The 5430-nt window shown below is 38.4% G+C and overlaps 1 pseudogene; it reads right to left on the reverse strand.

Annotated features, from left to right (window-relative positions):
* Nucleotides 1-1096: 1096 nt before the first annotated feature.
* LOC145537017 (dynein light chain 1, cytoplasmic pseudogene) lies at nt 1097-1365 on the reverse strand (annotated as a pseudogene).
* Between the last annotated feature and the right edge of the window lie 4065 nt (nt 1366-5430).

The following is a 5430-nucleotide window of genomic DNA, read 5'->3' on the forward strand; positions in this document are numbered from 1 at the left end:
TTTCAGACCAGAACGCAGGATGTGAAAGTCAGGGTTAGCCCCTCTGTGTGAGTTGAACAGATGGACTTGGGAATTTGGGAACATTGGGGTATGCAGTTCACAGGGCAGGGTAAAGCAGAAAAGAGAGTTGCAATGAGAGAAAGCTCTGAAGATCTGCAGAAGGACCCCCCCCTCCCAGGACCCCCCCCTCCCCGCACCCCCGAGTCTTCATCTGAGTATTTATCAAAACATTCATCTGAGGAAGCTACCTGAAGCCAAGGGAGTAATAATCTGAAAGAAGCTGGCAGAAAAATCTCTTAGGCTTAAGTGGAGCACAAATGATTGGTGTTCTCACCAGCCTGAGTAGAAAAATTATAAGATGTGAGGTATCAGGTAGACTGTTCAAAAGGATATTGGCTCACTTTAGCGGCAAGATAAGACCTAAACCAAAAGCTTCTCTGGTCCTACTTAACAAAGCTTAAAAACAGATTTAAAAGAATCAAACCCCAAGGGAAAAAATGAAGACAACCTCAGCAAGACAATCACAATCAAATTGCTTAAAATCAGTGATAAAGAGGGGGGAGCACGTTTTGCAGAAAGAAGCAAATATAAGAATTATAACAGACTATTGTTTTGGAAACAGTATGAATCAGAAGGCTGGAACAATATCTTCAAAGTGCTGAAAGAAAATAACAGCAACCTTGAATAATAGAGCCAGTAAAAATATCTTTCAATAATGAAAGTGAAGTATTTATTCAAACATACAAAAAGTGAAATCATCATTAGCAGAAATACAATTTAATTTTTATTTATTTTAAAACACACATTTCTCTAACAGATGTATTTATTTTGTTTTTAAAAGGAATGGACTTTGAGGAGGACAAACATTCGGCAGAGAGGAAAGAAACAGAACACATGTACAAATGTAAGTTTTTTTATTAATTGTTTTAGAACCACAACAAATTAGTGCAGAGATGCCTATAAAGCAATACAAAAAGCTTTCAAAGACTGAGGTGTTGCCTTAGACAAGGCTGGAGATTTAAGCCTGGTGTTTGGAATTTAGGCTCTAGTCCTCGTTTTTGAATGAATCACTGGGTGTGTGGGGCAGCCTGTGCTTTTAGCCAGATTTGAAGAGAAGAATAATCACTTGGCCCAGGTAGAAGTAGATGAAGTGTTTGGCTTAATGTGTTATGTAACTACTAAAGTTCTAGCCCACGATTCAGTGCCGGGTGGGATTGTGCTTCTTGTCAGACTCCTTCTTAATATAGGCTGCAATGTCATCTCTATGTTATATTTTTCCAATGCCTGAATAGCCCACTCCACAAAGTTGTGTTGCATTTCTTCTGACATAATGGCATTTTTGATCACAGCAATTTGGTCACACATGGTTACAGTGAAGTAGAGGCTGGCTGTCTGCATCTAGTCTGCTGGAGGTAGGGGCTGGGTAGACATACAATTTGATGATAAGTTCTTTGGGTGAAAGGAAATGATACCACATAAAAATGTACATCTATACAAAAGACCATGTAACAACAGAATTGGGGGATATGTGAGTAAAGGGTGTTTTCTTATGTTCTAAATTACATTAAAAGATAATTGTTTAAATAAAAATAATAACAATGTATTGTGGTATTTATAACATATAAAAATAAACTGTATGATGATAACACAAGGTCCAGAAGAAGGTAAATAAATTGCACTATTTTAAGGTTCTTCTACTATAGGTGAAGTAATATGTTACTAGAGAGTGTTAGAGGGGCTTCCCAGGTGGTGCTACTGGTAAAAAAAAAAAATCTGCCTGCCAGTGGAGGAGATGCAAGAGATGCTGGTTTGATCCCTGGGTCTGGAAGATCTCCTAGAAGAGGGCATGGCAACCCACTCAGTATTCTTGCCTGGAGAATCCCATGGACAGAAGAGTTGGTGGGCTGCAGTCCATAGGGTCAAAGAATCAAACACAAATGAAGTGACTGAGCATGCATGCAGAGTGTTGTAAGTTATCTATACTAGAAACGCAAAGCAAAATTTCACCAAAGAAAGTATATGGATTGCAAATATGCACATGAATAGATATGAACAGATAATAAAAAGATAAATAAAAATAGATAAATTAATAGATTAATTAACTCATTAAATGTAAATGTTGGTTGCTCAGTTGTGTCTAACTCTTTGTGACCCCATTGACTGTAACCCACCAGGCTCCTCTGTCCATGGGATTTCCCAGGCAAGAATACTGGAGTTGGTTGCCATTTCCTTCTCCAGGGAATCTTCCTGACCCAGGGATCAAACCCAACCCAGGTCTCCCGGATTGCAGGCAGAATCTTTACTGGTTAAGCCACTAGGGAAGCCCCAATTAACTCATTCCTGTACTTAGTCGCTCAGTTGTGTCCGACTCTTTGTGACCTCAGGACTATAGCCCTGCCAGGCTCTTCTGTCCATGGAGATTCTTCAGGCAAGAATACTGGAGTGGGTTGCCATGCCCTCCTCCAGGGGATCTTCTCAACCCAGGGATCAAACCCAAGTCTCCCGCATCGCAGGTGGATTCTTTACCATCTGAGCCGCCAGGGAACCCCAAGTAACTCATTAGGGAAATTTAAATTTAAGCAACAATGAAATACCGCCATATGCTTGATAGAAGGGCTTAAATTAAAAAAAAACCGACAGCATTAAATGCTGGCAAAGATGTGGAGAAACTGGAATCCTCATGTATTACTGTGGAAATACAAAATGGTACAGCAACATTGGGAAACAGTTTGGCAGTTTCAAGTTAAACATACACTTGCCACATGACTTAGAAACTTCACTCTTAGATGTTTACCTTGGTTAAATGATTGTATTTCCAGAAGTTTTATTCATAATGCCAAAATTTGGAAATGATAAAAATGTCCTTCAACTGGTGAATAGATAAACAGTACAGTGTATGTGTATAATGGGATACTACTCAACAATACAAATGAATGAAATATTAATATTTGTAAGAATGTGGATAAATGTCAAATGCATGTTGTCAAGTGAAAGAAACCAGATCCCCACATCTGCACACTATATCTATCCATTAATATAACATTCTGGGAAAGGTGAAACTACAGGGACAAAAACTAAGGAGTGATTGCCAGTGGTTGCGGGTGTGGGAGGTAATGAATCCAAAAAAAATAAAAAATAAACAACAACAACAACAAAAATACAAGTCGAAGAATTCCTATATTGAACCCAGGCTTATTCAGTTCCAAAGCTCCTGCGGTCTTAGTAATGATCCTATGATGGATGATGTATTCCAGGTTAATTAAAGGGAGAGAAATATGAGAGTGCATCCTCATTACACATATGAGTACTTCTCATATCCATTATTTGGGTGGCTCATATTCTGAAGCACCACTATTCTTTTATTACTTTCTTGGTGGTCCAAGTATGCTACCCAGAGCAGCAACGTCAGCAGGACCTGGGAACTTGTTAGAAATACAAATTCTCAGGCTCTATTCCCAGACCTACTGAATCAAAAACTCTGTGGGTGGGAGCGGATTCAGTAATATGTATTTTAACCAGTCTTCCAGATGATTCTGATATGCACTAAAGCTTGAGAACTACACATCTACATTAACTCATTATTTCTCACTACTTCAAACAATAAATGCAAATTAGTTGGCTTACTTTAAGTTGATCTGCTTTGGAACACTGCTCATCTGTAAAGTCCCTTATGAAATGCCCACTTTGTGAAACCTCCCATTCCTCCCTTCCCCTCCACAATACATAGTTTATACCTTTATTAAACATGCATTTCCTTTCACCTTGTATTATATTTCATTGCTGCATGTCTGTAACCTTCACTAGCATGCCAGTTCCATGGGGCATGGATTCTCATATTTCAAGACATATGAAACTTATTGCCAGAATGATCTGAGTAAGAGCAAATCCAGCTGGTCGTGAAGGTTAAAATAATTGGGAAGTATCAGTTTCCAAGGTATATAAAATTTCAGGCTTCGTTCAAGTAAATTATTTACATTTAGTAGTCACCATCTTTTCAAACCCATTGAGATGAGGGTGGGGATATGGCAGCCATGAAAGTGTTGCTTACAGATCTCCTACTCTGAGCCTAATTGATCAGTAGCCTCAGTACTTCCACAGGTTGCTTCTAGCCAGTGATGGTGTGCAGCAGGGACATTCCTGCAAGGTACAGGACTTCTCTAACGAGCAACTTTGGCTCAAAGACTCCCCGTCAACCATGCTGAAACTTTTCTTAAAACTACACTGTGGTCTAAGACTTTTCCTACCCAACCTTCTTTCCTTCCATTTTTCTTCCACAAGGATCCAAATTGCATTGTGGTCTGATGGCTCCCCAAACTTCTTTCAGTCCCCTCTCCCCTTTCCATAGCCATTTTCCCCAGTAAATCTCTGCCTTTTAAAATCCCGTCTTTGTGTCTGCTTCTCCCAGGATGTGAACTAACTTTGGGGATATTATGTCTAGTTTGAGTTCCATGAATAGTTTGATTTCACATAAGCAATTGTTTTGCTTTTAATGTGTGAGTGATATTATCTGGGTAAATAGCCACTTCCCCATTGCAGACTGGCTACTAGAAAACTAAGAACAAAAGGATGCCTCTATTTCATAAGCTAATCATTTTTTTCTTTAAAATGTAGTACCACTTTTATTTAAGTTATTTTTTATTTTGAATTTAATTGTATAGATTTTTTTAAGCTACATGAAATAATTTCTGAAAAAAAGCCAGAGTAAAAACAATCTAATTAATGGTCAAATAATAAGTGATCGGGTCAGGATTGCTATGTTCAACCATTGCCATAGGCTGTGCACTTCATGGCTTGAACTAGATGCTCATTGTGAATGGTACCATCTGAAGCTGTGTGTTAGCCCTGGGTGGTATGCTCAAAGACAGAAAAAGCATGCTAATGGCAAACCCAGATAGTGACATGAGAGATCCAGTCCAAGCAGATAATTTGGGTAACAATATGTAGCTGAATAATAATAACCTTTCTAGAATATCAGAAGTAGGGCTTCACTTCTCAAAGTTAAGCTATAGAGCTCTTTATATCTCTGGAATAGAGACTTCACAATGGAGAAAATTTAGAAGTCTTAAGTACTAATAAAAACTCTTAAGGGCAAAAAACAGCAGATTGATTTGAAACTGGCTTAAGTCAAAAGGTTAATCTAAAAAGCCATGTAATCACACTGTACAGAAACAACAACAACAAAAGCACACCCAAAGCTTTAGATAAAACTCTAACTTCATCATATTAGGGAGGAAAACTTTTCCTCTACTCTTTCAGATTCTGCACCGGTGGCCCTTCAAATTAAACTAACAAGATTAACAGGAGAAAAGGCACGCAATTTTTATTAATATTTACATGCACAGGAGTTTAGAGAAAAGAAGTGAAACTCAAAGAAGCAGCTGAACTTGGGAGCTTATATACCTTTTAACAAAGAAAACAGGGTTAGACTAC

Source organism: Giraffa tippelskirchi, chromosome X (assembly GCF_054371585.1).
Source record: "Giraffa tippelskirchi isolate mGirTip1 chromosome X, T2T-mGirTip1v1.2.pri, whole genome shotgun sequence".
Lineage (NCBI taxonomy): Eukaryota > Metazoa > Chordata > Mammalia > Artiodactyla > Giraffidae > Giraffa > Giraffa tippelskirchi.